This window comes from Coregonus lavaretus (assembly GCF_964263955.1).
Source record: "Coregonus lavaretus genome assembly, chromosome: 30".
Classification (NCBI taxonomy): Eukaryota; Metazoa; Chordata; class Actinopteri; order Salmoniformes; family Salmonidae; genus Coregonus; species Coregonus lavaretus.
Window position 1 is genome coordinate 26,291,135 of NC_140017.1, and position 11,261 is coordinate 26,302,395.

An 11,261-nucleotide genomic window follows, 5' to 3' on the forward strand; every position below is an offset into this window, starting at 1 on the left:
GAAATAGTTTAGCGCCCTTTCGATAACTAAATGACTGTTAAAGTTATTGGATAACCTCAGGTTAGATTAATTTGAACTGTTTTGTAATCATTTTTCAATTACCGAGTAGCCCCAGAGCCAAGTATTTTATTCTAATATGTCTCTGGCTCTGAGTAGGCCTATACATCACAACACTGGAAGGAAAAAGTTACATTTGTGTGTCAAGTGCCTTGACCCATGAGACATAGGCTTTAATGTACAGAACCTTACAGGGCAAGGGCTAATTTCTTCATTTTGTCTTGACAGTCCAATAGCCTATGTAAATTCTTAATTTATTATAATTACATCAGATAATTGCAGGTGCATCCATCATGTCTTCACTATGTCCTCTATTCTCACTGCGCTAGATATGTAGCCCATTATTCATTTTCCTTACTCTGCTTGCCTTTTATTTCTATTTTCAATGAAGACGGATGACTGATATTTGACTGAGTATTTATGAAACTCACCTTATTCTCTATATAAAGGGTTGTGTTACATACATAAACAATATGTCATCCTGTGGTTTTCCTCTTCCACATGGGAATATTACGTAGCAGCAGGGTTCTCACCCAACAAAAGACCCTTCTCACAGAGTCTTGCACACTTCCATTCATGGTCAAAGCCCAAGAGAGACCCAAAGCTCTGCTCACATTACCATAAAATATTGCACTCATGTAAGCATACACCACATATGGCTTTTATCCTAGTAGTTTAGTGTCATTTATATCCTAAAATTCAAGACCCAGCAGAATTAGGTTCTCCCAGTGTTTTCTTCTTTAGTCTCTTTTTATCAATGAGCAACCCTTGCTGTGTCTACTACATATATCAATTTATTTGTGTATATTGAATAAGAGAAACTCATGGGACAGGCTCATATAAATTGGTTTTAAACCCGTTTAACCCCTGTCCCATGGTAGAAGGATGTTATGGCTTTTTAGAAACATTACTCACTGAAGATCAAATGGCAGAACAGTCTTTGATGAGGGCTAGGTTTCCATGTTCTTGTTAAAGCTGGAGAGTTAAATTTCACTGAAACTCTCACCAGTTTTACGATGAACTCAGATTGTAGGATTTGCGTGTCTGTTGGGCCAGGCTGTTTTTAGAAGGTGAACTGATAGAGACTGTAATATCTGACAGAACTCACAACTCACCGAAGTGACCTTGGAGATTTCACAACACTATAGAAACCACTTTCTCCTAAAGCCCAGAGGATGAACCTCAGGGTCATAGGGTAGGCTATGGTACAGTGGAAGAGCATGGCAGAATCTCACTAGGCAAGCTTTTCATTCCAGCATACAAATGAATTATGTTATTTGTATTATGCAATGTACAGTATATGCTGTAATAACCATAACATTGAAAATACGATTTCTAAATAATGAAGATAATCTCACCCTAAACACACACCTTAAAAAGTGGACTTAACAATATATGCTTCTTATTAAAAGTAATGAACAAATGGCCAAGTAGGGCATGTGTTAGATGGGAATGGTTTCACTATATGTATAGATGTAGGATCTTAATACACTACAAGTTTCATTTCCTGGAAAATTCTCAGCAACAAAAGTGATCAAATCCTACATCTGTTTACAGATATAGTAGCTTAATTTGATCCGTATACAGATGTAGGATCTTAATTTGATCACACTTTTGTTGCTAAGAATGTTCCTGCATGGCAGAAAATGCAAACTTCTAGTGTATTCAAGGTTTAGAAATGCTTCTAAAATTTGTAATTTCCACCTTAAAATGTCAGACTTGATTTGCCCTATAGAAAAATTGATCAACCCCTACAAACAATGCCAATTAATTATAATCCAAATAATAATTCACAATTCCTTTTGCTGCAAGATTTTTTTTTTTTGCTGTAGCAAACTGGCTCAAATGAAGATCCTACATCTGTACATTCTTTTGTACATCTGATCCTATTTGTTCTCAATGGCAGTTGTGTTCTTGTGAGCGCTTCTTATTTGATTACAGCTATCCCTCATCATATGAACAGATGCTAATGACTAGCAGGCTCCCCTTGTCCGTTGGGTGCTGAAGGCTTTGTGACCAGCAGTGGCCTAGCTTCAATCTAGCCGCAAGCGTGACACTTGAGGGAGGCATGCTATCAATACACTGATGCTCTATTGGGGTGCATAAAGTATTATGGGGTGTTAACAAACAAACAAACAAACATATGACAAACACACATACACAAGGACAATAAACACATACAGAGGTATGATCTTAATTTGGTCACCCTGTTGCAGGAGATCTTTCCCACAATGCAGGAAATTTAAAACTTGTAGTGTATTTGTGGTTTAAAAAGGCTTCTGAAGTTTGTAATTTCCACTTTGACATTTGTTTCAGACTTGATTTTCCCTTACGAAAAAACGATCAACCCCTTAAAAAATGTCCATTAATTATAATCCACCTAATAATGAGCATTTCCTGTTGCTGCAGGATTATTTTCCTGCTGTAGAAAACTGGGTCAATTTAAAATCCTATATCTCAAATCAAATCAAATCAAATTTTATTGGTTACATGCACGTGTTTAGCAGATGTTATTGCAGGTATAGCGAAATGCTTGTGTTTCTAGCTCCGACAGTGCAGTATATCTAACAAGTAATATCTAACAATTTCACAACATTTACCCAATACCCACAAATCTAAGTAAAGCAATGGAATTAAGAATATATAAATAAATATATGGACGAGCAATGTCAGAGCTGCATAGACTAAGATACAGTAGAATAGTATAGAATACAGTATATACATATGAGATGAGTAATGCAAGATATGTAAACATTATTGAAGTGACTAGTGTTCCATTTATTAAAGTGGCCAGTAATTTATAATCTATGTATATAGGCAGCAGCCTCTAATGTGCTAGTGAAGGCTATTTAACAGTCTGAAGGCCTTGAGATAGAAGCTGTTTTTCAGTCTCTCGGTCCCAGCTTTGATACACCTGTACTGACCTCGCCTTTTGGATGATAGCGGTGTAAACAGGCAGTGGCTTGGTTGGTTGTTGTCCTTGATGATCTTTTTAGCCTTCCTGTGACATCGGGTGCTGTAGGTGTCCTGGAGGGCTGGTAGTTTGCCCCCGTTGATGCGTTGGGCAGACCGCACCACCCTCTGGGGAGCGCTGCAGTTGCGGGCAGTGCAGTTGCCGTACCAGGGGGAGATACAGCCCGACAGGATGCTCTCAATTGTGCATCAGTAAAAGTTTGTGAGGGTTTTAGGTGCCAAGCCAAATTTCTTCAGCCTCCAGAGGTTGAAGAGGCGCTGTTGCGCTGTTGCGCCTTCTTCACCACACTGTCTGTGTGGGTGGACCATTTTAAATCAAATCAAATTGTATTTGCCACATGTGCCGAATACAACAGGTGTAGACATTACAGTGAAATGCTTATTTACAAGCCCTTAACCAACAATGCTGTTGTTTAAGAAAATAAAAGTAAAAAATAGATAAGTAAAAAATAAAAGAGCAGCAGTAAAATTAAATAACAGTAGGGAGGCTATATACATGGGTACCGGTACAGTCAATGTGCGGGGGCACCGGTTAGTCGAGGTAATTGAGGTAATATGTACATGCGGGTAGAGTTAAAGTGACTATGCATAAATAATAAACAGAGTAGCAGCAGCGTAAAAGAGGGGGAATAGTTTGGGTAGCCATGATTAGCTGTTCAGGAGTCTTATGGCTTGGGGGTAGAAGCTGTTAAGAAGCCTTTTGTACCTAGAGTTGGCGCTCCGGTATCGCTTGCCATGCGGTAGCAGAGAGAACAGTCTATGACTAGGGTGGCTGGAGTCTTTGACAATATTTAGGGCCTTCCTCTGACACCGCCTGGTATAGAGGTCCTGGATGGCAGGAAGCTTGGCCCCAGTGATGTACTGGGCTGTACGCACTACCCTCTGTAGTGCCTTGCGGTCGGAGGCTGAGCAGTTACCATACCAGGCGGTGATGCAACCAGTCAGGATGCTCTCGATGGTGCAGCTGTATAACTTTCTGAGGATCTGAGGACCAATGCCAAATCTGAGGGGGAATAGGCTTTGTCGTGCCCTCTTCACGACTGTCTTGGTGTGTTTGGACCAAGATAGTTTGTTGGTGATGTGGACACCAAGGAACTTGAAGCTCTCAACCTGTTCCACTACAGCCCCATCGATGAGAATGGGGGCGTGCTCAGTCCTCTTTTTTTTCCTGTATTTTTTTCCTGTAGACCCTGCCACATACGTCTCGTGTCTGAGCCGCTGAATTGCGACTCCACTTTGTCCCTATACTGACGTTTTGCCTGTTTGATTGCCTTGCGGAGGGAATAACTACACTGTTTGTATTCTGCCATATTCCCAGTCACCTTGCCATGGTTACATGTGGTGGTTCGCGCTATACATATGCATGTGCATGGGCACACACACACACACACACACCCACACACACACACACACACAACCACACCCACACACAGTGCAGTGTATATTGATCCAAGGAGGAAATACACCAGACATATTTCATGAGTAGCCTACAACATGACACACTGCTCTTCATAAGTGAATCAATGCAAACACCAATGTTATCTTGCTAGCTACCTTCACATATTATGCTCTTTATATAGAAGCGACTCTTCTAGCGGGCGGGGACTTTAAAGCAAGAAAACGTACATCTGTTTTACCTAATTTCTACCAGCATATCACATGTGCAACCAGAGGAAAAAAACTCTAGACCACCTTTACTCCACACATAGAGACAGGTACAAAGCTCTCCCTCGCCCTCTATTTGGCAAATCTGACCATAATTCTATCCTCCTGATTCCTGCTTACAAGCACAAACTCAAGCAGGAAGTACCAGTAACTTGCTCAATATGGAAGTGGTCCAATGACATGGATGCTAAGCCACAAGACTGTTTTGCTAGCACAGATCCGGGATTCATTCGATGGCATTGAGGAATACACCACATCAGTCACCAGCTTCATCAATAAGTGCATCGATGACGATGTCCCCACAGTGACCGTACGTACATATCCCAACCAGAAGCCATGGATTACAGGCAACATCTGCAAGAGCTGCCGCGATCAAGGAGCGGGACACTAATCCGGACGCTTATAAGAAATCCCGATATGCCCTCCGAGGAACCATCAAACAGGCAAAGCGTCAGTACAGGACTAAGATTGAATCAAACGACTGTGTTCTCACGCTCTCTATAGCCGATGTGAGTAAGACCTTTAAACAGGTCAACATTCACAAAGCCACAGGGCCAGACGGATTACCAGGACGCGCAATCAGAGCATGCGCTGAACAACTGGCAAGTGTCTTCACTGACATTTTCAACCTCTCCCTGACCGAGTCTGTAATACCTACATGTTTCAAGCAGGCCACCATAGTCCCTGTGCCCAAGAACGCCAAGGTAACCTGCCTAAATGACTACCGCCCCGTAGCACTCATGTCTGTCGCCATGAAGTGCTTTGAAAGGCTGGTCATGGCTCACGTCAACACCATCATCCCAGAAACCCTAGACCCACTACAATTCGCATACCACCCCAACAGATCCACAGATGACGCAATCTCCATTGCACTCCAGACTGCGTGAGAATGCTGTTCATTGACTACAGCTCAGCGTTCAACACCATAGTGCTCTCAAAGCTCATCACTAAGCTAAGGACCCTAGGACTAAACACCTCCCTCTGCAACTGGATACTGGACTTCCTGACAGGCCGCTCCCAGGTGGTAAGGGTAGGCAATAACACATCTGCCACGCTGATCCTCAACACGGGGGCCCCTCAGGGGTGTGTGCTTAGTCCCCTCCTGTACTCCCTGTTCACCTGCGACTGCATGGCCACGCACAACAGCAACACCATCATTAAGTTTGCTGATGACACAATGGTGGTAGGTCTGATCACCGACCACGATGAGACAGCCTACAGGGAGGAGGTCAGAGACCTGGCAGTGTGGTACCAAGACAACAACCTCTCCCTCAACGTGAGCAAGACAAAAGAGCTGATCGTGGACTACAGGAAAAGGGGGGCCGAGCACGCCCCCATTCACATCGATGGGGCTGTGGTGGAGCGAGTCGAGAGCTTCAAGTTCCTTGGCGCCACATCACTAACAAACTATCATGGTCCAAACACACCAAGACAGTCATGAAGAGGGCACGACAACGCCTATTCCCCCTCAGGAGACTGAAAAGATTTGGCATGGGTCCTCAGATCCTCAAAAAGAGAGCATCCTGACTGGTTGCATCACCGCTCTGTATGGCAACTGCTCGGCATCCGACCGCAAGAGAGAGTAGTGCATACGGCCCAGTACATCACTGGGGCCAAGCTTCCTGCCATCCAGGACTTCTATACCAGGTGGTGTAAGAGGAAGGCCCTAAAAATGGTTAAAGACTCCAGCCACCCTAGTCATAGACTGTTCTCTCTGCTACCACATGGCAAGTCGTACCGGAGAGCCAAGACTAGGTCCAAAAGGTTCCTTAAGCCATTAGACTGCTAAACAGTTAATCAAATGGCTAGCTGAACTATTTGCCTTGACCCCCTTTTTTATGCTGCTGCTACTCACTGTTTATTATCTATGCATAGTCACTTTACCCCTACCTACAGTACATGTACATATTACCTCAATTACCTTTACTAACCTGTACCCCCGCACATTGACAAGGTACCGGTACCCCCTGTATGTAGCCTCGTTATTGTTATTTTATTGTTTTACTTTTTTTCATACTTTTGTTCATTTAATTTAGCAGTAATTATTTTAGCAAATAGTTTCTTGCTTACTTATTTTTTTTAATAAGCATTTCACAGTAAGGTCTACACCTGTTGTAATCGGCGCATGTGACAAATACAATTGTATTTGATTTGATTGATTTGATATTGTATGTTATTACATAAGCATGTTATGTAACAAAAAGAAAAAAAGAAAAAAATGTAACATAAAGCCAAAAACCTGTTATGTTATAAAAGTATTCTCTAAAGAGATTCTCTAAAGTTTCCATTTCCATTCTGTTCCAGGGGTGTTGCTGGAGCGATGGGTTAATGGGTGAGGAACCAGAGACCCCCTGACCTTACACTCACACTAGGCCCCAGCTCATCTGGAAAGAAACCCTTGAAGTAGCCTATAATTAGACCTCTGATTAATTATTAAATTAATCAGAGGTATAATATCGAGCCCTATATTAGACCTCTGATGAATTATTTAATTAAACCGGGGTATAATATTGAGGCCAATATTAGACCTCTGATTAGTTTTTCATCAAGCCGAGGTATAATATTGGGCTTTGAAGAAGCCTGTCAGATCAGGTTGAGAATCCCAGTATGTTCACACAAAAGTATTCTGTCTGATAGTAACACATAACAGCCAGTGAAGCTGTAAGGGCGATGTGGTGTAAAAATTAATCAAAAACGTATTAATGTGATAGCTTCTAAATTGGGACCATTCTGGTCGCAAATGCTCCTAAATATTTTGCTCTGCGACCTGGAGTTTTGATTTGAGTGTGCCTACTGTAGAAAAATATTCACCCACATAGCACATTAATTGAATGGCAACATTATGGCTGCGTTTACACAGACAGCCCAATTCTGATCTTTTGCCCAATTATTGGCAAAAGAGCTGATCTGATTGGTCAAAAGACCAATTAGTGGGAAAGTTCAGAACTGGGCTGGCTGTGTAAGCGCAGCCATAATGTTGCCATTCAATTAATATGTTTGTGTGGTTGGGAGCAAGCAAAGTTGTTAAATTGTATCATTTAGTGTCCTGTTTAGACTCTTGTTATATTTTATATTATTATTTGAGTGGCATGCACCAATAGCAAAGTCGATACATTGGCCTTTTTTCATTTGGGCAAAAGTCTGTCCTCTCTCCTCTGTCCCCTTTCCACCGTGACCCGGAAACAGATAAATGGTCAAGTGGTCGAGTAGAGCGTAAGTTTGTTAGTAGGCGAATGGAAGTGTGTCCTCCCTCCTCGATAGCCATGGATACTCATGTGTATCCTACCTGACTCCTTCACAGAAGAGTTTTGATACATACATGACCAAAAGTATGTGGACACCTGCTCATCGAACATCTCATTCCAAAATCATGGACATTAGTACGGAGTTGGTCCCCCCTTTGTTGCTATAACAGCCTCCACTCTTCTGGGAAGGCTTTCCACTAGATGTTTGAACATTGCTGTGGCGACTTGCTTCCATTCAGCCTCAAGAGCATTAGTGAGGTCGGGCACTGATGTTGGGCGATTAGGCCTGGCTCGCAATCGGCGTTCCAATTCATCCCAAAGGTGTTCGATGGGCTTGAGGTCAGGACTCTGTGCAGGCCAGTCAAGTTCTTCCACACCGATCTCGACAAACCATTTCTGTATGGACCTCGCTTTGTGCACAGGGGCATTGTCATGCTGACACAGGAATGGGCCTTCCCCAAACTGTTGCCACAAAGTTGGAAACACAGAATCGTCTAGAATATCCTTGTATGCTGTAGTGTTAAGATTACGCTTCATTGGAACTAAGGTGCCTAGCCCGAACCATGAAAAACAGCCCCAGACCATTATTCCTTCTCCACCAAACTTTACAGTTAGCACTATGCAATGGGGCAGGAAGCGTTCTCCTGGCATCCGCCAAACCCAAATTCGTCCTTTGGACTGCCAGATGGTGAAGCGTGATTCATCACTCCAGAGAACACATTTCCACTGCTCCAGAGTCCAATGGCAGCGGGCTTTACACCACTCCAGCTGACGCTTGTCATTGCGCATGGTGATCTTAGGCTTGTGTGCGGCTGCTCGGCCATGGAAACCCATTTCATGAAGCTCCCAACGAACAGTTATTGTGCTGACATTGCTTCCAGGGGCAGTTTGGAACTCGGTAGTGAGTGTTGCATCCGAGGACAAACTTTTTTTATGCGCTACGCACTTCAGCACTCGGTGGTCCCGTTCTGTGAGCTTGTGTGGTCTACCACATCGCGGCTGAGCCGTTGTTGCTCCTAGACCTTCCACTTCACAATAACAGCACTTACAGTTGACCGGGGCAGCTCTACCAGGGCAGAAATTTGACGAACTGACTTGTTGGAAAGGTGGTATCCTATGACGGTGCCACATTGAAAGTCACTGAGCTCTTCAGTATGGCCATTCTACTGCCAATGTTTTTCAATGGAGATTGCATGGCTGTGTGCTCGATTTTATACACCTGTCTGCAATGGGTGTGGCTGAAATAGCCGAATCCACTAATTTCAAGGGGTGTCCACATACTTTGTATATATAGTGTATCTGCCACACCCTCTTTGAAGCAGTTGTTGTTTTCTCGAAGGAGAAAAGCATGGAAACATTTAAAAAACGAAATGCAACTCATCCTTTTATCTATACAATGCACAACTAGCAACATTTGTTTTATCACTTTACACATTTATTTTGGGATTCCACCCCTGTAAACGTCATTTGCTTGATGTGTGGAGAGAAGAGTCTCCTTTCATACAAGTGCATTTTCGTCCACGTTCCTTGTCTTCGCTGCCTCCCCTCGATTACCTTTGACCTTTTTCAAAAGGAGGCGAGAGAGGAAGGAGGAGAGAGGATGCAGGAGTTGAGCAAATCCAATTAAGAAATAGCCATTGTATCATTTCACCTCACCTGTGCGAGTTGAGGAAATTCTGCAATTTTCAGAAGAGAGTGAAAGTTGATAGAAGTGCTTCAGTAAGTTATAAAGTAAAACTTTGGTCATCAGTATATATACAATCTTTGCTTAATTGCTTTAGTTTTTACAGATGAAATGATGAAGGAGGCTGTTATATATTTCAAATGGGTTCAGTGGCCAATCACAATGGGAATACAAAAAACATGATGTGATTGGTAAATACGTTTTAAAAATCTGACCAATCACATCATGTTTTGTATTATCATTGTGATTGATCCATTAACAGAGGCCAATTTTAAATATACTGTATAAAAGCCTCCTTCATTTTCTTATCTATTCTGTTTGCTCCTCAATTTATGCACCTTGGTTGGATCTTGGAGAGTGAGGTAGCGACAGTGTTCAATTCACTTCCCTTTGCACCTGAGAACCATGAACACATGGCCAAGCCTCGTCTGATGATGCTTTGCTGTACCAAGAGTAGTATTCGAGACCGTCATGGTTCCACCCCATCTTTACCATTTAGAAAACATCTCGTCTCTAGCTCAAACCGTTCAAAATGTATAACTCATATTACCTGAGATAGATTTTTTTATTGTGGTCATTATAAATTCATATACCATGTTGCATACCGTTTTAAACTACTTGCGGGTCGTTAAGTATTTGTTTGATAACAAAACAACCTTGTCCAGTCATGTTACCTTGCTGGCTAATAACCTGGTAACTTAACCTGTATGGTTTAAGATGGCACTGGAAGAATGGAAAGAGGCTCCTGGATAGGAGATGTGCTAATGTAGTCCATATCTAATTAAATTTAAATCAATCTCTTTTCTGGTGCTCCTAAATACTGTTCGGTGTGCTCCTACCTTTTTTTAGTTGGGAGCACCAGTGCTACCAATGACTAAAGTTAATTTAGAGCTTTGCAGCTTACATTTTTATTAATCAAAAGTCATATAATTTCATGTAAAAGACCTTCAAAACAAAACTTGCACGTCTAAGTAGATCCAAACTACACCATAAACTCTTCTGTTTAAATCACAGAATTCACTTTACCCTAAGTGATACCCTGCGCATCACAAATACCTACACACAGCCCTACATTAGACAATGCAGACCAGACGTGAGTTGACTTTTATGTCCATGTGAATGTAGGCCGCGGCCCACTCTCCTCAGCACCTGATGACAGCTTAATTCCCGGGCCGGGCCCCCTGCTGAGGAGGCCATTTGTGTGGGATGACAGACGGAGATCAGGCCAAGGGGAGATCAGTGGGAACCCTGCGAGACCGCTCAGATTTCGGGGCACCGTGAAAAGATTTGTCCAGGCCATTCACCTCTGATGAAGTTTCCCATGTTCTGCTGGGAAGCACTTTTTGTTGAAGTGTTTCCATAATGAGTCCCCGTTTCTCTCTATCTCTGCGTGGGCACACACATATGCACTCACGCACGCACGTTGGCACACACACATTTTGTGGAGAGAGCTGGCCCGTCCATTTGTTTTTTTGCTGCAGCCGAGACCACATGGAGCACCGGTGAGCTGGCCACTACACAGACCAGGGTAAGATGGGCTCGGGCCCAGAGCAAGGGGGTCAGAAAAAGAAGGGAACAGGATAAAAAGGGGTTGGTGGGTCTTGGAAAGAGGAGACTTGTTAGAGTAGTTAGGGGAC